Consider the following 25,428-nt stretch of genomic DNA (forward strand, 5'->3'; position numbering starts at 1 on the left):
AATGGCAAATAGATAACTGAAAATTCTTGACCTGCCAAAGTTAACAATCTGGTTCTAGCCTTAATTATAATGTATGCAATCATTTCTAAAACTGAGCAAATGGTCTTTGAAAACCTGTAGGGAGGAAAATCCCATTCCATTATTAACAAAGGATCTTGCTCTGTGGAATCCCACTGGAAAATGAGACCACAAAGCTGCTTCTTCTCTCCTAAGATTGCAAGAAAGAAAGGATTTTCAGGAACGCAGCGATGAGCTTGTCTTTTTTGAAGAGCTTCTGTGACTTTGTCGAGAGCAGCATGAGCTTCAGGGGTTAAAGTTCTTGGCGAAGTGATGTCGCAACTTCCTCTCAGCAAATGGAAGAGCGGACTCAGTTCATCATTGGTGATTCCCAACATCGGTCTGACCCAGTTGATTTCTCCTAGAAGTTGTTGTAACTCTTGTAGGTTGTTGACTCTGGTTCGGATCTGAATTTTTTGTGGTGTTCTTGTCGTCTCAGTCATCTTCCATCCCAGGTACTTCTAAGGTGAAACTTGTTGAATTTTCGTTGCAGAGATTTCAAGTCCAGCTTTTTGAATTTCAGCAACAACACAGTCGCGAGTTTCTTCCATCTCTTCCTTTCAAAGGACTCCACCCTTAAAGCCAATTTTTCTTTCTCTGTATCTATAGATTGACAAACACCAGAACAACCATGGTTTTGCTTAACTGAAAAAGAGTTCCCTGGAACCACAATTTCCCGAGTGGAAGCAGCCACCTCAGCCTCCACCCCAGGCCCAACAGAATCCAATTCAGGTTTCAGTGTCCCTGCACAAACAATTTTAGGAAGTACAGTCACTTTTTCATTTCCATCTTTTACACACTTTGTTCCATCCCCCTTACAAGAGTCACATATTTTTACATTAACAGAACAACGCGAAGAAAAGTCCGAAAGAGTCTCATTTTTTCCCAGAGAGAGAGAAGAAAGATTTTGTTCAACAGAGTTCAAAGCAATACTTTCAGCATTTGCAACAACACTTGTAACATTCTCCAATACACACACAGTCTCTGGTTTACTGGAATTTCGTGAGAGAGAACCAGAAGCTCTGTTTTCTGAGTCCAAGTTGATCTTATTTTTATCACTTTGTTTAAAAAAGCACTACAACAGCGCACTACAAACCGGCACAAGTTCTCTTAAGCTTTCATCTTTTTTGAGAGAGACTAGATTATAGATTCTCCAGTTTATCTGATCCCAAAAATGAAAAGAAAAAGCAGACTGCAGATTTAAATCTTGCCTATTCGCTTTAACCCAGATAAGTAAGTTTTTAAGCTCAGTTTTTGAAATTTCAGAGTGACCTTTTTCTTGTAACATTGTCTCTAATTGATAAAAAACATCGCATTCAACTTCTGATAAATTCGTTCCCATTTTTGTGCTCTTTTAATAATTTTCTTTTTCTCTATTTTTCCTCCCAACGTCACCCAAGCGCTCTCCCGAGATAAGTTACTTACAATTTTCTTGGTTTCGGCGGGAGAGATGATACAGTGTCCTCCTTGTTAACACTTGGGTCTCCGCGGCTGGTGCTTCCACGATTTTTCTTTGTTTTTCTTCTATTCTACGTCCTCACACGGGGCAGCAATATGCGGGGGACGGGACAGGTATAAGTCCAATGGTGTCAGGAACCCACGCCTTAAAAAAGGAACCCACTAGGCCGCGGCAAAATATCCAAATATGGATAACATGGTAACCAGACCAGTGAAGAGATTTTTGCTTTTATTTCCAGCACATCACTCTCAAAATACAAAATGGAGACATGACAGCTCACTGATCCACACCAAAAAATGTCTCCTTCAACAGGGCTCATACAGCAATACATAAAATCATCTCAGACTAGAATTCAGCCAATCAGACACAGAAAACACATCTTGACAAGCATTCTATCCAATCTTATAAAACATAGGTAATCGTAGCTAAAACAAAGACTAGTTGATAAGAGACAAAGAACAGAGTTCTATTCATGCTAACCTTCTAAAGATATACATTAAATAACCTTGTTGCCATCCTAAAGCCAATTCTACAGAAGCCTATTGTTATTTGTCACGTCTACTGCTTGGGAAACTTTTTCTGCTTGCATGGGAAATTTTCTGCAATGCTAACAAAACTCCAGTCTAAGGCCTACATACTTCTTTTTAACCATTTCTTAAAAATCCTCTAACCTTATGGATTCCAACATTTCCTCCTCTCTGTTTGACCCAGAAGCTTTCATTTTCTTGTCGCTTGCTATTTGCGTTTCATAGCTCTATTGCAAAATTTCTGCTTATTATCTGCTGAAGACCTATTTTCACTAAACTGAAGCATCGCTATATTACGGCACAGCAACTTAATGCTGTGAAGACCCAATCCCTGAAAGAGATATGTTTGGCAACAGTCACAAGGCATCGTTCAAAAAACTCTGGTCGATTCCAAGGCCTTAATTCAAAACCTTCGTTCATGTCAATACCCTCATCTACTGCTTTCGTGAGATTTCGTACACTCTCTGTGCTTCTACTTCCTAATTCTCCTGCTTGAATGACAAAAACTTCTCGGACTGTTTTGTTCATCATTCGCCGAACACAACAGAGTATACAAGGTACCACTATCAATATCAGTATTAGAACACCTAATATGTCAAGACCTATCTTGCAAAGTTGCCTTAGCCAAGGTGCAAAACTGCAATTTTGATACAAATCATCCAACCAGGAACCTCCGTCTTCTTTAATTTGGGCTGTCAGATCCTTTAATTTTTGAATGCTTTTGTGAATGGATTCAGAATGATCAGACAAATTCATACAACACAAACCTTCCAATTCCTCACAACCATGTCCTTGTGCCAGTAAGAGAAAATCAATGGCTGCTCTGTTTTGAAGAGTAGCATGTCTAATACTATCAACATTGGTCAACATATCACTGATTGCGGAGGATGTGGCATTAGCTTGTTTGCTCAGCCAACATCCAACTCGATCTAATTGTCTCAATGCCACAGCTGAAGCCAATTGGGGTAGAAATATACCTGCTGAAACCCTTCTGGCGGCATTCCAAGGCATAAAATCACTCTGACAGTTCTCATCATAATGAGGAACAGCTCTCGTTTTCCTTTGTTTCTTTTTCATCACTGCTTTGGCAGTGGGGGCAATTATGGTAAGCATACCAATGCTGCAAGGGCCACCTTCAAGGTGGGCTGGAATGCCTTGCCAACCTCTGTCTCCGCAAATGATCCAATACCCTTTTGGCAATTGCCGTGGAGATTGGTCCGTCTCCAGAAACACATCCCAACTGTTTGAAACATTTGCTGCCCTGAGAAGTTTCTTGGAACAAATGTTCCAATTGAAGGAAGGACTGTTTCCATTGTCAATTCCACCTGGTTTACCATTGGATTCTTTTCTGACCAAAGGAAACTCTTTCACTGGCACACCAACCAAACAGGTTGAGAAAGGCTTTTCTGGTTCCGAATTAGACAGACATATAGTATCCGATCTGGCAGCCTTGGCTAAGGTCACCCAAACATTCGTCTTCGGTTGATCCTCAGGCAAATCTGCACGACAAAAAACAATTAAAATCAAGCAAAACAAGTATACCATTTGATTCTGCCCCATCTCTTTCAAGAACTAAGTTTTGGCAGAATTCTTTCTAAACCAAAACAAGAACCTAAATTTTCAGCCAAAAATTAGCTTTGTTAAACAAACATTCAGCATTTAATTCGTATACTCATAAATAAAAATTGGCACAAAATCAGAGTTCACGGGTTCCACCGATGCACAATGAACGTCAGGCACAAGAGGCGTCAGGCGAGACCCGGGATCCTTCCATTCGGTCTACGTCTGCGTACTCGCTTCCTCCATTCTAGGCTCGACAACAGGTTCTGAAGTGCGATACGGTTTGACGTTTTTGGCAGGAACCCACTTAATTCTTCCAGCACCTGTGGAAATAGAAGCATACCCTTTGCCCCACGTTATTAATTGAAACGGGCCTTCCATCTGTCCAGAGTCAGGGTTTCTAATTAGAAGAGGAGGATGTTCTTTCAGTTTTGCCTGTGTGCTATTTGAAAAGTGTCTAAAGATTGGTGGATCTGGTTCTGTACTTTTACTATTTAGAAAATTAAAAACATACAAAGCCTTACTCAGTCTCATCTGTGGGGTGATTTCCGTTCCCCCTCTCTGTTGATCTAATATGCGTTTTAAGGTTTGATGTGTTCTTTCAATGATTGCTTGGCTTGTGGGAGAGTGGGGAATACCAAAAATGTGTCGAACACCCCATTCATTTAAAAATGTGGCCAATTTTTGAGATATGTATGCGGGGCCATTGTCAGTTTTTACTTCTTGGGGTATACCCAATGAAGCAAAAGCTTGCAGGAAATGATGACAGGCATGGCTGCCAGTATCACTTGTGTGAAGGGAAGCAAAAACTGCACCAGAGAACGTGTCTATGGAAACATGAATATTTTTAAATTTACCAAAAGAAGGCTATTTAGTAACATCTGTTTGCCACAACTGTAGGCTTTGTAAGCCTCGGGGGTTGATTGCTCCTGTAGAAACAGGAGGTTGTACCAATTGACAGTCAGGGCAAGTATGAATGATAGCTTTAGCTTGACTTTAAGTGATTTGGAACATTTGCATGAGTGCTTGTGCATTTTGGTGGAAAAAGGCACGACTCAATTTTGCTTGTTCAAAACTATTTGGCAATGTGTTAGAAATGACCATTGTCAGCTTGTCCGCTCTTGCATTTCCTTCCACTAAAAATCCAGGAAGTGAAGAATGCGCCCTAATGTGAGAAACAAAATATGGATTAGTTCTATATTGCAAAGTTATAAAAAGACATGAAAGCCAACGATGTAAAGTTTCATTACTAACATCCTTTAAAATGGAACCTTCTATTCTCCTGACTACATTAGCAACATAAGCAGAATCTGTGACCAAATTAAAAGGCTGAGGAAACAGCTGAAAAGCTCAAACTACTGCAGCAGGCTCAACAATTTGAGGGGATCCCTCTACTGTTTGAATATCAGATTCCCAAACATTAGTCTTTTGATTAAACCAAGTCACAACGGACCTGTGGCTTTTACCAGAGCCATCAGTGAAGAGAGTCACAGCATGTAAAGGTTCTTCACTCAATTTAGGTTTTTCTCTGAAACTCAATTTTGCTTGCAGTAGTTTGTGAGCTGGATAGTGTATGGAACAAACACCTGGAAAACCTAAGAATGCATATTGTAAATCATCAGAATTTTGCATTGCCCAATTGAAATAATCATTTTTCAATGGCAAATAGATAACTGAAAATTCTTGACCTGCCAAAGTTAACAATCTGGTTCTAGCCTTAATTATAATGTATGCAATCATTTCTAAAACTGAGCAAATGGTCTTTGAAAACCTGTAGGGAGGAAAATCCCATTCCATTATTAACAAAGGATCTTGCTCTGTGGAATCCCACTGGAAAATGAGACCACAAAGCTGCTTCTTCTCTCCTAAGATTGCAAGAAAGAAAGGATTTTCAGGAACGCAGCGATGAGCTTGTCTTTTTTGAAGAGCTTCTGTGACTTTGTCGAGAGCAGCATGAGCTTCAGGGGTTAAAGTTCTTGGCGAAGTGATGTCGCAACTTCCTCTCAGCAAATGGAAGAGCGGACTCAGTTCATCATTGGTGATTCCCAACATCGGTCTGACCCAGTTGATTTCTCCTAGAAGTTGTTGTAACTCTTGTAGGTTGTTGACTCTGGTTCGGATCTGAATTTTTTGTGGTGTTCTTGTCGTCTCAGTCATCTTCCATCCCAGGTACTTCTAAGGTGAAACTTGTTGAATTTTCGTTGCAGAGATTTCAAGTCCAGCTTTTTGAATTTCAGCAACAACACAGTCGTGAGTTTCTTCCATCTCTTCCTTTCAAAGGACTCCACCCTTAAAGCCAATTTTTCTTTCTCTGTATCTATAGATTGACAAACACCAGAACAACCATGGTTTTGCTTAACTGAAAAAGAGTTCCCTGGAACCACAATTTCCCGAGTGGAAGCAGCCACCTCAGCCTCCACCCCAGGCCCAACAGAATCCAATTCAGGTTTCAGTGTCCCTGCACAAACAATTTTAGGAAGTACAGTCACTTTTTCATTTCCATCTTTTACACACTTTGTTCCATCCCCCTTACAAGAGTCACATATTTTTACATTAACAGAACAACGCGAAGAAAAGTCCGAAAGAGTCTCATTTTTTCCCAGAGAGAGAGAAGAAAGATTTTGTTCAACAGAGTTCAAAGCAATACTTTCAGCATTTGCAACAACACTTGTAACATTCTCCAATACACACACAGTCTCTGGTTTACTGGAATTTCGTGAGAGAGAACCAGAAGCTCTGTTTTCTGAGTCCAAGTTGATCTTATTTTTATCACTTTGTTTAAAAAAGCACTACAACAGCGCACTACAAACCGGCACAAGTTCTCTTAAGCTTTCATCTTTTTTGAGAGAGACTAGATTATAGATTCTCCAGTTTATCTGATCCCAAAAATGAAAAGAAAAAGCAGACTGCAGATTTAAATCTTGCCTATTCGCTTTAACCCAGATAAGTAAGTTTTTAAGCTCAGTTTTTGAAATTTCAGAGTGACCTTTTTCTTGTAACATTGTCTCTAATTGATAAAAAACATCGCATTCAACTTCTGATAAATTCGTTCCCATTTTTGTGCTCTTTTAATAATTTTCTTTTTCTCTATTTTTCCTCCCAACGTCACCCAAGCGCTCTCCCGAGATAAGTTACTTACAATTTTCTTGGTTTCGGCGGGAGAGATGATACAGTGTCCTCCTTGTTAACACTTGGGTCTCCGCGGCTGGTGCTTCCACGATTTTTCTTTGTTTTTCTTCTATTCTACGTCCTCACACGGGGCAGCAATATGCGGGGGACGGGACAGGTATAAGTCCAATGGTGTCAGGAACCCACGCCTTAAAAAAGGAACCCACTAGGCCGCGGCAAAATATCCAAATATGGATAACATGGTAACCAGACCAGTGAAGAGATTTTTGCTTTTATTTCCAGCACATCAGTCTCAAAATACAAAATGGAGACATGACAGCTCACTGATCCACACCAAAAAATGTCTCCTTCAACAGGGCTCATACAGCAATACATAAAATCATCTCAGACTAGAATTCAGCCAATCAGACACAGAAAACACATCTTGACAAGCATTCTATCCAATCTTATAAAACATAGGTAATCGTAGCTAAAACAAAGACTAGTTGATAAGAGACAAAGAACAGAGTTCTATTCATGCTAACCTTCTAAAGATATACATTAAATAACCTTGTTGCCATCCTAAAGCAAATTCTACAGAAGCCTATTGTTATTTGTCACGTCTACTGCTTGGGAAACTTTTCTGCTTGCATGGAAAACTTTTTCTGCTTGCATGGGAAACTTTTCTGCAATGCTAACAAAACTCCAGTCTAAGGCCTACATACTTCTTTTTAACCATTTCTTAAAAATCCTCTAACCTTATGGATTCCAACATTTCCCCCTCTCTGTTTGACCCAGAAGCTTTCATTTTCTTGTCGCTTGCTATTTGCGTTTCATAGCTCTATTGCAAAATTTCTGCTTATTATCTGCTGAAGACCTATTTTCACTAAACTGAAGCATCGCTATATTACGGCACAGCAACTTAATGCTGTGAAGACCCAATCCCTGAAAGAGATATGTTTGGCAACAGTCACAAGGCATCGTTCAAAAAACTCTGGTCGATTCCAAGGCCTTAATTCAAAACCTTCGTTCATGTCAGTACCCTCATCTACTGTTTTCGTGAGATTTCATACGCTCTCTGTGCTTCTACTTCCTAATTCTCCTGCTTGAATGACAAAAACTTCTCGGACTGTTTTGTTCATCATTCGCCGAACACAACAGAGTATACAAGGTACCACTATCAATATCAGTATTAGAACACCTAATATGTCAAGACCTATCTTGCAAAGTTGCCTTAGCCAAGGTGCAAAACTGCAATTTTGATACAAATCATCCAACCAGGAACCTCTGTATTCTTTAATTTGGGCTGTCAGATCCTTTAATTTTTGAATGCTTTTGTGAATGGATTCAGAATGATCAGACAAATTCATACAACACAAACCTTCCAATTCCTCACAACCATGTCCTTGTGCCAGTAAGAGAAAATCAATGGCTGCTCTGTTTTGAAGAGTAGCATGTCTAATACTATCAACATTGGTCAACATATCACTGATTGCGGAGGATGTGGCATTAGCTTGTTTGCTCAGCCAACATCCAACTCGATCTAATTGTCTCAATGCCACAGCTGAAGCCAATTGGGGTAGAAATAGACCTGCTGAAACCCTTCTGGCGGCATTCCAAGGCATAAAATCACTCTGACAGTTCTCATCATAATGAGGAACAGCTCTTGTTTTCCTTTGTTTCTTTTTCATCACTGCTTTGGCAGTGGGGGCAATTATGGTAAGCATACCAATGCTGCAAGGGCCACCTTCAAGGTGGGCTGGAATGCCTTGCCAACCTCTGTCTCCGCAAATGATCCAATACCCTTTTGGCAATTGCCGTGGAGATTGGTCCGTCTCCAGAAACACATCCCAACTGTTTGAAACATTTGCTGCCCTGAGAAGTTTCTTGGAACAAATGTTCCAATTGAAGGAAGGACTGTTTCCATTGTCAATTCCACCTGGTTTACCATTGGATTCTTTTCTGACCAAAGGAAACTCTTTCACTGGCACACCAACCAAACAGGTTGAGAAAGGCTTTTCTGGTTCCGAATTAGACAGACATATAGTATCCGATCCGGCAGCCTTGGCTAAGGTCACCCAAACATTCGTCTTCGGTTGATCCTCAGGCAAATCTGCACGACAAAAAACAATTGAAATCAAGCAAAACAAGTATACCATTTGATTCTGCCCCATCTCTTTCAAGAACTAAGTTTTGGCAGAATTCTTTCTAAACCAAAACAAGAACCTAAATTTTCAGCCAAAAATTAGCTTTGTTAAACAAACATTCAGCATTTCATTCGTATACTCATAAATAAAAATTGGCACAAAATCAGAGTTCACGGGTTCCACCGATGCACAATGAACGTCAGGCACAAGAGGCGTCAGGCGAGACCCGGGATCCTTCCATTCGGTCTACGTCTGCGTACTCGCTTCCTCAGTTCTAGGCTCGACAACAGGTTCTGAAGTGCGATACGGTTTGACGTTTTTGGCAGGAACCCACTTAATTCTTCCAGCACCTGTGGAAATAGAAGCATACCCTTTGCCCCACGTTATTAATTGAAACGGGCCTTCCATCTGTCCAGAGTCAGGGTTTCTAATTAGAAGAGGAGGATGTTCTTTCAGTTTTGCCTGTGTGCTATTTGAAAAGTGTCTAAAGATTGGTGGATCTGGTTCTGTACTTTTACTATTTAGAAAATTAAAAACATACAAAGCCTTACTCAGTCTCATCTGTGGGGTGATTTCCGTTCCCCCTCTCTGTTGATCTAATATGCGTTTTAAGGTTTGATGTGTTCTTTCAATGATTGCTTGGCTTGTGGGAGAGTGGGGAATACCAAAAATGTGTCGAACACCCCATTCATTTAAAAATGTGGCCAATTTTTGAGATATGTATGCGGGGCCATTGTCAGTTTTTACTTCTTGGGGTATACCCAATGAAGCAAAAGCTTGCAGGAAATGATGACAGGCATGGCTGCCAGTATCACTTGTGTGAAGGGAAGCAAAAACTGCACCAGAGAACGTGTCTATGGAAACATGAATATTTTTAAATTTACCAAAAGAAGGCTATTTAGTAACATCTGTTTGCCACAACTGTAGGCTTTGTAAGCCTCGGGGGTTGATTGCTCCTGTAGAAACAGGAGGTTGTACCAATTGACAGTCAGGGCAAGTATGAATGATAGCTTTAGCTTGACTTTAAGTGATTTGGAACATTTGCATGAGTGCTTGTGCATTTTGGTGGAAAAAGGCACGACTCAATTTTGCTTGTTCAAAACTATTTGGCAATGTGTTAGAAATGACCATTGTCAGCTTGTCCGCTCTTGCATTTCCTTCCACTAAAAATCCAAGAAGCGAAGAATGCGCCCTAATGTGAGAAACAAAATATGGATTAGTTCTATATTGCAAAGTTATAAAAAGACATGAAAGCCAACGATGTAAAGTTTCATTACTAACATCCTTTAAAATGGAACCTTCTATTCTCCTGACTACATTAGCAACATAAGCAGAATCTGTGACCAAATTAAAAGGCTGAGGAAACAGCTGAAAAGCTCAAACTACTGCAGCAGGCTCAACAATTTGAGGGGATCCCTCTACTGTTTGAATATCAGATTCCCAAACATTAGTCTTTTGATTAAACCAAGTCACAACGGACCTGTGGCTTTTACCAGAGCCATCAGTGAAGAGAGTCACAGCATGTAAAGGTTCTTCACTCAATTTAGGTTTTTCTCTGAAACTCAATTTTGCTTGCAGTAGTTTGTGAGCTGGATAGTGTATGGAACAAACACCTGGAAAACCTAAGAATGCATATTGTAAATCATCAGAATTTTGCATTGCCCAATTGAAATAATCATTTTTCAATGGCAAATAGATAACTGAAAATTCTTGACCTGCCAAAGTTAACAATCTGGTTCTAGCCTTAATTATAATGTATGCAATCATTTCTAAAACTGAGCAAATGGTCTTTGAAAACCTGTAGGGAGGAAAATCCCATTCCATTATTAACAAAGGATCTTGCTCTGTGGAATCCCACTGGAAAATGAGACCACAAAGCTGCTTCTTCTCTCCTAAGATTGCAAGAAAGAAAGGATTTTCAGGAACGCAGCGATGAGCTTGTCTTTTTTGAAGAGCTTCTGTGACTTTGTCGAGAGCAGCACGAGCTTCAGGGGTTAAAGTTCTTGGCGAAGTGATGTCGCAACTTCCTCTCAGCAAATGGAAGAGCGGACTCAGTTCATCATTGGTGATTCCCAACATCGGTCTGACCCAGTTGATTTCTCCTAGAAGTTGTTGTAACTCTTGTAGGTTGTTGACTCTGGTTCGGATCTGAATTTTTTGTGGTGTTCTTGTCGTCTCAGTCATCTTCCATCCCAGGTACTTCTAAGGTGAAACTTGTTGAATTTTCGTTGCAGAGATTTCAAGTCCAGCTTTTTGAATTTCAGCAACAACACAGTCGCGAGTTTCTTCCATCTCTTCCTTTCAAAGGACTCCACCCTTAAAGCCAATTTTTCTTTCTCTGTATCTATAGATTGACAAACACCAGAACAACCATGGTTTTGCTTAACTGAAAAAGAGTTCCCTGGAACCACAATTTCCCGAGTGGAAGCAGCCACCTCAGCCTCCACCCCAGGCCCAACAGAATCCAATTCAGGTTTCAGTGTCCCTGCACAAACAATTTTAGGAAGTACAGTCACTTTTTCATTTCCATCTTTTACACACTTTGTTCCATCCCCCTTACAAGAGTCACATATTTTTACATTAACAGAACAACGCGAAGAAAAGTCCGAAAGAGTCTCATTTTTTCCCAGAGAGAGAGAAGAAAGATTTTGTTCAACAGAGTTCAAAGCAATACTTTCAGCATTTGCAACAACACTTGTAACATTCTCCGATACACACACAGTCTCTGGTTTACTGGAATTTCGTGAGAGAGAACCAGAAGCTCTGTTTTCTGAGTCCAAGTTGATCTTATTTTTATCACTTTGTTTAAAAAAGCACTACAACAGCGCACTACAAACCGGCACAAGTTCTCTTAAGCTTTCATCTTTTTTGAGAGAGACTAGATTATAGATTGTTGTGGTGTGCTGTATTGTCCCATTTTGGCCTTCCAGGTCACTTTCCCAGGTGTGCCTATACGTCTATCCCTTCCCCCTTGCCCCCATGCTGAGTGAGTCCTGTCAATCAGGCTAAACGTTCCAGCAAGGCGTCGTGTGGTTGGTCAAGTTCAAAGGATGCCACTCAGGCCCAGGGGTCATTGGCCTGTCTGGGTGTCATCTTCCCCTGAGACCCTGCCCCTCTCACCTGGTTGGTGGCTCACCTGTACCTCCCCTCCCCCTGTCCCTGAGCTTAAAAAGGTGATCAGACCATGCGGTCCTTGTTCTGTTGGAGCAGCTCCTCACGTTCAGACCTCTGTAACCATGGAATAAACCTCTGGACATTAAACCCTCCAGCAGAATCCTCTCCTTTTTCTCTTCACCATCGCCTGAAGCTATCCTCTTGAGGTAAACGGGGTCCTAACAAGCCTGGACTTGTTCAGTGCCCAGCTGCAACCACCAGCAAGCCGAGGTATCTCTGCGGTGAAACACCGCAGTTGCTGCCTTTGGCCCAGCAGCGAGGGTCAGACTGGCCCAGGCACAATCTTACTGGTAATATTGGGAGCTTTTTTTTTCCAATATTTGGCGTCCCTGGGTGGGCAAAGCGACTCTGCAGCCTGACACGGACCCGCAGCACCTTGGAAAAGCTTCTGGCAGCCGTGCATCCAGCTGAAAGGGGCTTTGGTTGCAACGCCCTCGGCTAGAGACTTAGGGAATATTCCCAGAAGAAGTTTCGTGGACTGTTCGGCGCCTCTGGAAAGCCCAGCTCCTTTCTGGTGAGCAGATTTTCCAGAGGGAGGACAGGGGAGCCTCTCTCGCCCAAGAGAGGTCCTGTTCCGGTGAAGAGACCTGCCTGTACCCAGCCAGCTACAGCTTCCATTTTGGGTGAGTATCTCTGCTCTCGGTAGGGCAGGAGCTCAAAAACAGACTCTGCCGTGAGTTCTGTTCCTTTTTGCATTTGCATTTTTGGCTGCGCAGCCCCACAGACGGGAATTCATTGATTTCTAGCTATTAGCTTTCTGCCGCGTGTTTTGCTGTCTTTTGGAATTCGCGCCGGAGTGGGAGTGCTCTCTGCCCTTCCCCCAGGCTCTGCAGCGCAGCGTGCTCGGCTCTCTCCACGTGGTCGGGAGATCTCTCTCTCTCTCTCCCTGTGCGGGGGAGGGGGGTCTCTCAGCTCTCTTGCCGCGGGGGACTCTCTTTCTCTCTCTCTGTGGAGGAAGGGGGGTTCTCTGCACACGCGGCGCGGGGGGCCCGGTTTCGGCTTGCCACGTGGCGTGGCTGCTCTCTCTGCTCCGCGGGGGGCTGCATTCCACGGCAAGGGAGGCTTTGTTTCTGCCTTTGCTCGGCAGGGCGTGCCCTGCTGCTGCTGCCCGGGAATTTTAAAAGCAGTATATACAGCTGCATTGTGAAGCTTTTGTCGGCTCGTTATCCCTTTCCATCTGTGGTTTTTTTTTTGAAATCGGTAGCTGATTTTGGCTTTGTTTTTGGTCAGGCAGGATTTAGTACTTTGCTTTTTACATCTAACATGGGTTTGAAACTCAGCATTGTACAAAAAGGAGTGTATTATAATATTGTAAGCATTTTGGACAGTGGTAATGTTAAGTTCTCTAAAGGAAAATTGAAACAATTTATAAGATGGCTTTTCCTCCACTTCCCACAAATCTCCCCTGAAGAAATCCACAATATTCAATTCTGGGATAAAGTTGGGAATGAATTGATAACCTTAGGACAATCTGGCAATGCCCCCTCAGCTAAATTTGTGTTTTGGAGTTTACAAATTCGTACAGCATTGCTCAAACAAAAGGAAATGGAGAAAAAGCCAAATGTAAAGCCATGTACCTCTACTCTCCCTGTTTCTCCCTCTCCTAGTTCTAAAACCCCTAAACCTCTTTCCCCAAAACTTAGTATTTTAAACAGATCAAACTCATTGGGAAGTCGACGCCCAAATTCTGTTGAAATGCCTGAGTTGCCCTATCCACAAGGCCCTGGCCAGGCTGCGTGGAATCTTTCCCAATCCCCTGTGTCCCATCCTCTGAAACCCACAGCACGTGTTAGCTTTGCAGAGAGTAGTGTTACCCAAAATGGCCCCCAGCCCCTAGGGGGTCCACAAGATGGTGGATGCCACGTGGCATCTTCCCAAACCTGGTCTTCTTCTTCCCAAAATCCTCTTAAGCATCCCGAAACTCCAGCCCCATCCCCCTCTCCTCCTGTTCCTCGTGACACCTTCCCCCCTCCCCCTCCCTTTCCTGCAATACCCTCAGCTCCGCCCCTCTACTCCTCCCAGGGGGTGTCTGCTGACGTGATGTCACCAGGTGTCCCCGCCCCCTGCCTGCCCCCTGACCCCGCCCCTTGTTCCCACGGTTTCCCCGCCCCTTGCCGGCCCCCTGTCCCCACCCCCTCCCCGGGTTCCCAAGGTGGGGACACACCCACTGCCATCCCCCAAACCTGTAGCTGTGATCCCAATGCTTCTGTTTCAAGGGATACAGAGCAGGGAACAGCAGACCCAATGCATAGTCCCATGTTGTCACTGGCTCCTGTTACCTTTCAGCCTGCAGCTCAGGGGGGAGCAGCTCCAACTGCTAATTGGAGTTCTTTTGGACGGCAATTGATTAAAGAGATCTGTAAGTCTCATAAAGAATATGGTCCACACAGTCCATATTTCCGTGGCCTTTTAAATTCTGAATTGAGTAGGACTGTAGTGATTCCACATGATTTAAAACAGCTTTTTTCCTGTCTAATGACCTCCACGGAATTTAAATTATGGGAAATAGCATGGAAACAAATGCTAAAAGATGCTCTCCCAGGCTTGCATGCTGATCCAAACACAGCCAAAGACAACAGTGGTAACCCTATCACCATTGAGCACCTCTGTGGTGAGGGCCAATGGTCTTCTCCCTCAATCCAAGCTACTGCAATTCCTGCAGAAACACTCGAAAAAGTAAAGGAAGCAGCTGAAAAAGCGTTCTTTTCCCTGCAACCTGAGGGGCCTTTTGAGCCCTATAGTAAAATTAAACAGCTACCATCAGAGCCTTTTTTGAAATTTGTAGAAAGGTTAACTAGAGCTATTGAAATACAAGTTAAAAAAGAGAATGCTAGGGAAGCAATTTTAGAAGAAATGGCGTTTACAAATGCAAATAATCAGTGTCAAGCGGCAATCCTCAGCCTTCCTCTCGAACCTACCCCTACGTTAAAAGATATGCTCCTAGTCTGTAACAGGAAAGTGCCTCTGATGAGTGTGGCTGAAGACACCAGACCAAGGCTGCTGCCAAGACCACCTCAGCGTGTCGCCGTTGCCAGCCCTGCGCCTTTCCCCTCATCACAGCAGTACCCTGGGCAGCAGCGGAGACCAGCAATGGCTGAGCCCACAAAACCATGCCTGCTTTGTAACAACCTAGGGCACTGGAGTAACCAGTGCCCCCTGAAAAGGGAATTTGATGAATTTAGAAATGGCAGGGGAGGAGAACTACAAGCCCTCCCTGGGGGTCAACAACAACAAAAAAACTAAAGAGCCAGCGCCGGCCTGCCAGGCGCATAGACACAAAAAGAGCAAGCCAAGGGAATAAGGGTAGCAAAACAAATCAAGCGCGCGATAATATTAATTATTGTGTAAGTGAAGCAGGTGCTTCAAAGACTGTGTATGATTTAAGTGATCCTGTGTTAACCACGTCTTCTGTCAATGAGCCTTACAGGTTGCAGCTGACTGAGTCACTCCATCTGGAGGACACTGATTGGCATTTTGTGTCTGTAAATCCTGAACAGAAAGGTACTTGGAACCGGATTCGTTGTAAGTACATCGTCATTGGGGACACCAAACACACACCACAAGAGATCAGAATTGCTCCGGGAATGACAACATCAGATCCTGAGCAATTCGTTCTCGGCCTGCATTGTTTCCACCCACCCCTGTTTCTTCCCAAGGGACAAATTGTTGCACAAGCTATCCCTGTGCCATCTTTATCTGAAAATATCAAAAAACAAGGGCCCACAGTCGCCCGGGTCCAAGTTATTGGAAAAGACAAACCCAAATTATGGTGTAATGTCAGTGGGGGTGGGGAGTCTAAATGCATTGAGATGCTTGTAGACACAGGTGCAGACTGCACAGTAATTCCAGTACAAGACTGGCCAGCACATTGGCCTTTGCAAAATGTTGCCGGTCACCTTCAAGGAGTAGGAGGTCTGCAATTGGCAAGACAATCCAAAAGCATTATTCAATTTGAGGGACCAAACGGACAATTGGCTAATATCCGTCCATTTGTGTTGGATTATTCGGAACCTTTGTTAGGGAGAGATTTAATGGCCCAGTGGGGTGTCACAATTGATATTCCAGACTCTCCACAGCATATTTGTACAGCAGCCATTGAACAACAGCGCCCCACCCAAAAACTGAAGTGGATAACAGACAAACCAGTTCAGGTGAAACAGTGGCCGCTCAGTAAACAAAAAATAAAGGTGCTTGAGGAACTAGTGGAAGAGCAACTAAAAAAGGGCCACATTGTGGAGACCATGTCCCCATGGAACTCTCCAGTGTTTGTCATCCATAAAGCTGACAAAAAGAGATGGCGGCTCCTCTGCGACCTCCGACAAATTAATAATGTAATTGAAGATATGGGTTCTCCCCAACCTGGTATGCCATCCCCAACAATGCTTCCCCAAGATTGGAAATTAGCTGTTATTGATATTAAGGATTGTTTTTTCCAAATCCCCTTGCACCCTGACGATGCACCGCGTTTTGCATTCTCAGTCCCTTCTATTAATATGGAATCCCCTATGAAAAGGTACCATTGGACCGTTCTTCCTCAGGGATTAAAGGTATCTCCAGCTATTTGCCAGTGGTATGTGTCTTCCCTGCTTTCCCCAGTACGTGCAGCCGCAGAGAAGGCCATCATCTATCATTATATGGATGATATCCTTGTGTGTGCCCCCAATGATGATTTACTCACGCATGCGCTTGACCTAACGATCGATGCATTGATTGTTGCAGGGTTCGAGCTCCAGGAAAAGAAAATTCAAAAGATGCCACCTTGGAAGTATTTGGGCTTAGAAATTGGAAATAGGACCATTGTTCCTCAAAAATTAGAAATCAATCCAAAGATCAAGACCCTTGCGGATGTCCACAGGTTGTGTGGGTCTTTGAATTGGGTAAGACCATGGCTCGGTCTGACTAATGAAGACCTTGCCCCTCTTTTCAATTTATTGAAAGGGGGAGAGGACCCAGGTGCTCCTAGGTCTGTTACCCCAGAGGCACGGAAAGCTCTAGAAAAGGTTCAGATTGCAATGTCCACAAGACAGGCCAACCGATGCCGGCCTGACCTGCCATTCAAATTTATCATCCTAGGTAAGTTGCCACACCTCCATGGAATTATTTTCCAGTGGGAGGAAAAACAAACACCTAAGGCAAAGAACACACCAAAAAAGGACCGGGACCAGAGGGACCCTCTCTTGATCATAGAATGGATTTTCCTCAGTCACAAAAGGTCCAAGAGACTGACAAAGCCTCAGGAGCTGGTAGCAGAACTGATCCGGAAAGCAAGGACCCGGATCAGGGAGTTAGCAGGATGTGATTTCAAGTGCATTCACATTCCAGTTGAGTTAAAATCAGGACAAAATACTGTGAAAATACTGGAACAATTGTTTCAAGAAAATGAAGTGTTGCAGTTTGCTCTGGATTCCTACTCAGGACAAATTTCGGTAGCGTGGCCCGCTCACAAATTGTTCGAACAAGATGTTCAATTTACCTTAAAACTGAGAAGTGCTCTAAGTAGGAGACCTTTAAAAAGGGCTCTAACTGTCTTCACAGATGCATCTGGGAGGTCCCACAAGTCTGTTATGACTTGGAAGGATCCTCAAACCCAGCAGTGGGAGACAGACATTGCTGAGGTGGAAGGTTCACCTCAGGTTGCTGAATTGGCTGCAGTTGTTAGGGCCTTTGAAAGGTTCTCAGAACCATTTAATCTGATTACAGACTCTGCATATGTGGCAAGAGTAGTATCCAGGGCAGATCAAGCAATACTGCAAGATGTGTCTAACATCGCACTTTTCGAATTGCTCTCAAAGCTGGTAAAGTTAGTCACTCACCGAGAGCAACCATTTTATGTGACGCACGTCAGGTCACACACTGACTTGCCAGGGTTTATTGCTGAAGGCAACAGAAGGGCAGATGCTCTTGCTGCACCTGCAGTGATGGCCACTCTCCCAAATGTTTTTGAACAGGCAAAAATCAGCCACCAGCTTTTCCACCAAAATGCACCTGGCCTGGTTCGTCAGTTTAACATCACTCGAGAACAGGCCAAAGCGATTGTGGCCACATGCCCAAATTGCCAACAACATGCACTCCCTACAGTGAGTACGGGAGCAAACCCAAGGGGACTGAACAGTTGTGAACTGTGGCAAACAGATGTAACAAACATACAGTCTTTTGGACGGCAGAAATATGTTCATGTTAGTGTAGATACCTTTTCTGGAGCGGTCTATGCTTCTGCCCACACAGGAGAATCATCTATTGATGCTACTAAGCACCTCTTGCAGGCTTTTTCTTTCATGGGCATCCCCAAGGAGCTGAAAACTGATAATGGGCCTGCTTACAAATCCAAGGAATTCGGGAGCTTCCTGCAGCAATGGGGAGTAGAGCACAAAACTGGCATCCCCTACTCCCCTACAGGTCAAGCCATTGTAGAAAGAACTCACCGGGATCTTAAAAGGGTCCTGGACCAGCAACAACAGGTTCTGAAGGTGGAACCTCCCATCATCCGGTTATCCAGGGCGCTATTCACAATAAATTTTCTGAATTGTTCTTTTGAAAGCCTAAATCCACCCATCCTACGCCACTTTGGGGGGAGCAATCATAGGTTAATTAAGGAAAAACCTCCAGTTTTAGTAAAGGACCCTGAGACTTGGAAAATGGTGGGACCTTACAAATTAGTTACTTGGGGACGTGGATATGCCTGTGTGTCCACCCCCTCTGGTTTAAGGTGGGTTCCTTCCAAATGGGTAAAGCCCTATGTTCCCAAGGTCTCAGAGAAATTTGCAGAAGCACCCCAGGTTGCTCATGCTGCCTGGAGAAGAAAACGCCGCCCGTGTTCTCTGGAGGAAATTCCATTTAAGCCTCCTATCTGGAATAGTTTATAATATATGTTTGTTTCAAGTTTTTGTACCAGTTTAGATCCCACTGTTCGTGTGTAGCCTCGAGATGCCACGAGACCGAGCCTGCTTCTCGTCCTACTCGTGATCATCCCACCTGTGACCTCCTGCATAGTTCCTCAGCCCAAACCACATATGGACTACCTTGACAGCGGCTCTCAGACATCAACAGAGAAACTGACAACTGGCTGAATGGACTGTTCAAAGGCTGGGGACTCTCGGGCTGGTTGGGATCTATTCTGAAAACTGTGTTTTAGTTCTGCTTATTTTAGTTATAGTTATTGTAGTTTATAGCATTGTTTTTGGACTAATCAAACGCATGGTGCTCAAGTTAATTTCAAGCTCATTTCCCCTCCTGAAGTCTACCATTTGGAAGCCCTCAGTGCTCCAATAGATGACCTGGAAGCCTCAGTAGAAAACACTGACCCTCCTGTAGAGGAAGAACTGATTTACCAACCATGGTTTAGCAATCATTCTGCACCACAAACACAGTCCTCTTCTTTTTAAACAAAACTAGGGGGAGATGTTGTGGTGTGCTGTATTGTCCCATTTTGGCCTTCCAGGTCACTTTCCCAGGTGTGCCTATACGTCTATCCCTTCCCCCTTGCCCCCATGCTGAGTGAGTCCTGTCAATCAGGCTAAACGTTCCAGCAAGGCGTCGTGTGGTTGGTCAAGTTCAAAGGATGCCACTCAGGCCCAGGGGTCATTGGCCTGTCTGGGTGTCATCTTCCCCTGAGACCCTGCCCCTCTCACCTGGTTGGTGGCTCACCTGTACCTCCCCTCCCCCTGTCCCTGAGCTTAAAAAGGTGATCAGACCATGCGGTCCTTGTTCTGTTGGAGCAGCTCCTCACGTTCAGACCGCTGTAACCATGGAATAAACCTCTGGACATTAAACCCTCCAGCAGAATCCTCTCCTTTTTCTCTTCACCATCGCCTGAAGCTATCCTCTTGAGGTAAACGGGGTCCTAACAAGCCTGGACTTGTTCAGTGCCCAGCTGCAACCACCAGCAAGCCGAGGTATCTCTGCGGTGAAACACCGCAGTTGCTGCCTTTGGCCCAGCAGCGAGGGTCAGACTGGCCAAGGCACAATCTTACTGGTAATATTGGGAGCTTTTTTTTTCCAATAATAGATTCTCCAGTTTATCTGATCCCAAAAATGAAAAGAAAAAGCAGACTGCAGATTTAAATCTTGCGTATTCGCTTTAACCCAGATAAGTAAGTTTTTAAGCTCAGTTTTTGAAATTTCAGAGTGACCTTTTTCTTGTAACATTGTCTCTAATTGATGAAAAACATCCCATTCAACTTCTGATAAATTCGTTCCCATTTTTGTGCTCTTTTAATAATTTTCTTTTTCTCTATTTTTCCTCCCAACGTCACCCAAGCGCTCTCCCGAGATAAGCTACTTACAATTTTCTTGGTTTCGGCGGGAGAGATGATACAGTGTCCTCCTTGTTAACACTTGGGTCTCCGCGGCTGGTGCTTCCACGATTTTTCTTTGTTTTTCTTCTATTCTACGTCCTCACACGGGGCAGCAATATGCGAGGGACGGGACAGGTATAAGTCCAATGGTGTCAGGAACCCACGCCTTAAAAAAGGAACCCACTAGGCCGCGGCAAAATATCCAAATATGGATAACATGGTAACCAGACCAGTGAAGAGATTTTTGCTTTTATTTCCAGCACATCAGTCTCAAAATACAAAATGGAGACATGACAGCTCACTGATCCACACCAAAAAATGTCTCCTTCAACAGGGCTCATACAGCAATACATAAAATCATCTCAGACTAGAATTCAGCCAATCAGACACAGAAAACACATCTTGACAAGCATTCTATCCAATCTTATAAAACATAGGTAATCGTAGCTAAAACAAAGACTAGTTGATAAGAGACAAAGAACAGAGTTCTATTCATGCTAACCTTCTAAAGATACACATTAAATAACCTTGTTTCCATCCTAAAGCCAATTCTACAGAAGCCTATTGTTATTTGTCACGTCTACTGCTTGGGAAACTTTTCTGCTTGCATGGAAAACTTTTTCTGCTTGCATGGGAAACTTTTCTGCAATGCTAACAAAACTCCAGTCTAAGGCCTACATACTTCTTTTTAACCATTTCTTAAAAATCCTCTAACCTTATGGATTCCAACATTTCCCCCTCTCTGTTTGACCCAGAAGCTTTCATTTTCTTGTCGCTTGCTATTTGCGTTTCATAGCTCTATTGCAAAATTTCTGCTTATTATCTGCTGAAGACCTATTTTCACTAAACTGAAGCATTGCTATATTACGGCACAGCAACTTAATGCTGTGAAGACCCAATCCCTGAAAGAGATATGTTTGGCAACAGTCACAAGGCATCGTTCAAAAAACTCTGGTCGATTCCAAGGCCTTAATTCAAAACCTTCGTTCATGTCAATACCCTCATCTACTGCTTTCGTGAGATTTCGTACACTCTCTGTGCTTCTACTTCCTAATTCTCCTGCTTGAATGGCAAAAACTTCTCGGACTGTTTTGTTCATCATTCGCCGAACACAACAGAGTACACAAGGTACCACTATCAATATCAGTATTAGAACACCTAATATGTCAAGACCTATCTTGCAAAGTTGCCTTAGCCAAGGTGCAAAACTGCAATTTTGATACAAATCATCCAACCAGGAACCTCCGTCTTCTTTAATTTGGGCTGTCAGATCCTTTAATTTTTGAATGCTTTTGTGAATGGACTCAGAATGATCAGACAAATTCATACAACACAAACCTTCCAATTCCTCACAACCATGTCCTTGTGCCAGTAAGAGAAAATCAATGGCTGCTCTGTTTTGAAGAGTAGCATGTCTAATACTATCAACATTGGTCAACATATCACTGATTGCGGAGGATGTGGCATTAGCTTGTTTGCTCAGCCAACATCCAACTGGATCTAATTGTCTCAATGCCACAGCTGAAGCCAATTGGGGTAGAAATATACCTGCTGAAACCCTTCTGGTGGCATTCCAAGGCATAAAATCACTCTGACAGTTCTCATCATAATGAGGAACAGCTCTCGTTTTCCTTTGTTTCTTTTTCATCACTGCTTTGGCAGTGGGGGCAATTATGGTAAGCATACCAATGCTGCAAGGGCCATCTTCAAGGTGGGCTGGAATGCCTTGCCAACCTCTGTCTCCGCAAATGATCCAATACCCTTTTGGCAATTGCCGTGGAGATTGGTCCGTCTCCAGAAACACATCCCAACTGTTTGAAACATTTGCTGCCCTGAGAAGTTTCTTGGAACAAATGTTCCAATTGAAGGAAGGACTGTTTCCATTGTCAATTCCACCTGGTTTACCATTGGATTCTTTTCTGACCAAAGGAAACTCTTTCACTGGCACACCAACCAAACAGGTTGAGAAAGGCTTTTCTGGTTCCGAATTAGACAGACATATAGTATCCGATCCGGCAGCCTTGGCTAAGGTCACCCAAACATTCGTCTTCGGTTGATCCTCAGGCAAATCTGCACGACAAAAAACAATTGAAATCAAGCAAAACAAGTATACCATTTGATTCTGCCCCATCTCTTTCAAGAACTAAGTTTTGGCAGAATTCTTTCTAAACCAAAACAAGAACCTAAATTTTCAGCCAAAAATTAGCTTTGTTAAACAAACATTCAGCATTTCATTCGTATACTCATAAATAAAAATTGGCACAAAATCAGAGTTCACGGGTTCCACCGATGCACAATGAACGTCAGGCACAAGAGGCGTCAGGCGAGACCCGGGATCCTTCCATTCGGTCTACGTCTGCGTACTCGCTTCCTCAGTTCTAGGCTCGACAACAGGTTCTGAAGTGCGATACGGTTTGACGTTTTTGGCAGGAACCCACTTAATTCTTCCAGCACCTGTGGAAATAGAAGCATACCCTTTGCCCCACGTTATTAATTGAAACGGACCTTCCATCTGTCCAGAGTCAGGGTTTCTAATTAGAAGAGGAGGATGTTCTTTCAGTTTTGCCTGTGTGCTATTTGAAAAGTGTCTAAAGATTGGTGGATCTGGTTCTGTACTTTTACTATTTAGAAAATTAAAAACATACAAAGCCTTACTCAGTCTCATCTGTGGGGTGATTTCCGTTCCCCCTCTCTGTTGATCTAATATGCGTTTTAAGGTTTGATGTGTTCTTTCAATGATTGCTTGGCTTGTGGGAGAGTGGGGAATACCAAAAATGTGTCGAACACCCCATTCATTTAAAAATGTGGCCAATTTTTGAGATATGTATGCGGGGCCATTGTCAGTTTTTACTTCTTGGGGTATACCCAATGAAGCAAAAGCTTGCAGGAAATGATGACAGGCATGGCTGCCAGTATCACTTGTGTGAAGGGAAGCAAAAACTGCACCAGAGAACGTGTCTATGGAAACATGAATATTTTTAAATTTACCAAAAGAAGGCTATTTAGTAACATCTGTTTGCCACAACTGTAGGCTTTGTAAGCCTCGGGGGTTGATTGCTCCTGTAGAAACAGGAGGTTGTACCAATTGACAGTCAGGGCAAGTATGAATGATAGCTTTAGCTTGACTTTAAGTGATTTGGAACATTTGCATGAGTGCTTGTGCATTTTGGTGGAAAAAGGCACGACTCAATTTTGCTTGTTCAAAACTATTTGGCAATGTGTTAGAAATTACCATTGTCAGCTTGTCCGCTCTTGCATTTCCTTCCACTAAAAATCCAAGAAGCGAAGAATGCGCCCTAATGTGAGAAACAAAATATGGATTAGTTCTATATTGCAAAGTTATAAAAAGACATGAAAGCCAACGATGTAAAGTTTCATTACTAACATCCTTTAAAATGGAACCTTCTATTCTCCTGACTACATTAGCAACATAAGCAGAATCTGTGACCAAATTAAAAGGCTGAGGAAACAGCTGAAAAGCTCAAACTACTGCAGCAGGCTCAACAATTTGAGGGGATCCCTCTACTGTTTGAATATCAGATTCCCAAACATTAGTCTTTTGATTAAACCAAGTCACAACGGACCTGTGGCTTTTACCAGAGCCATCAGTGAAGAGAGTCACAGCATGTAAAGGTTCTTCACTAAATTTAGGTTTTTCTCTGAAACTCAATTTTGCTTGCAGTAGTTTGTGAGCTGGATAGTGTATGGAACAAACACCTGGAAAACCTAAGAATGCATATTGTAAATCATCAGAATTTTGCATTGCCCAATTGAAATAATCATTTTTCAATGGCAAATAGATAACTGAAAATTCTTGACCTGCCAAAGTTAACAATCTGGTTCTAGCCTTAATTATAATGTATGCAATCATTTCTAAAACTGAGCAAATGGTCTTTGAAAACCTGTAGGGAGGAAAATCCCGTTCCATTATTAACAAAGGATCTTGCTCTGTGGAATCCCACTGGAAAATGAGACCACAAAGCTGCTTCTTCTCTCCTAAGATTGCAAGAAAGAAAGGATTTTCAGGAACGCAGCGATGAGCTTGTCTTTTTTTTTGAAGAGCTTCTGTGACTTTGTCGAGAGCAGCACGAGCTTCAGGGGTTAAAGTTCTTGGCGAAGTGATGTCGCAACTTCCTCTCAGCAAATGGAAGAGCGGACTCAGTTCATCATTGGTGATTCCCAACATCGGTCTGACCCAGTTGATTTCTCCTAGAAGTTGTTGTAACTCTTGTAGGTTGTTGACTCTGGTTCGGATCTGAATTTTTTGTGGTGTTCTTGTCGTCTCAGTCATCTTCCATCCCAGGTACTTCTAAGGTGAAACTTGTTGAATTTTCGTTGCAGAGATTTCAAGTCCAGCTTTTTGAATTCCAGCAACAACACAGTCGCGAGTTTCTTCCATCTCTTCCTTTCAAAGGACTCCACCCTTAAAGCCAATTTTTCTTTCTCTGTATCTATAGATTGACAAACACCAGAACAACCATGGTTTTGCTTAACTGAAAAAGAGTTCCCTGGAACCACAATTTCCCGAGTGGAAGCAGCCACCTCAGCCTCCACCCCAGGCCCAACAGAATCCAATTCAGGTTTCAGTGTCCCCGCACAAACAATTTTAGGAAGTACAGTCACTTTTTCATTTCCATCTTTTACACACTTTGTTCCATCCCCCTTACAAGAGTCACATATTTTTACATTAACAGAACAACGCGAAGAAAAGTCCGAAAGAGTCTCATTTTTTCCCAGAGAGAGAGAAGAAAGATTTTGTTCAACAGAGTTCAAAGCAATACTTTCAGCATTTGCAACAACACTTGTAACATTCTCCGATACACACACAGTCTCTGGTTTACTGGAATTTCGTGAGAGAGAACCAGAAGCTCTGTTTTCTGAGTCCAAGTTGATCTTATTTTTATCACTTTGTTTAAAAAAGCACTACAACAGCGCACTACAAACCGGCACAAGTTCTCTTAAGCTTTCATCTTTTTTGAGAGAGACTAGATTATAGATTCTCCAGTTTATCTGATCCCAAAAATGAAAAGAAAAAGCAGACTGCAGATTTAAATCTTGCGTATTCGCTTTAACCCAGATAAGTAAGTTTTTAAGCTCAGTTT

Source organism: Melospiza georgiana, chromosome W, assembly GCF_028018845.1.
Source record: "Melospiza georgiana isolate bMelGeo1 chromosome W, bMelGeo1.pri, whole genome shotgun sequence".
NCBI classification, from domain to species: domain Eukaryota; kingdom Metazoa; phylum Chordata; class Aves; order Passeriformes; family Passerellidae; genus Melospiza; species Melospiza georgiana.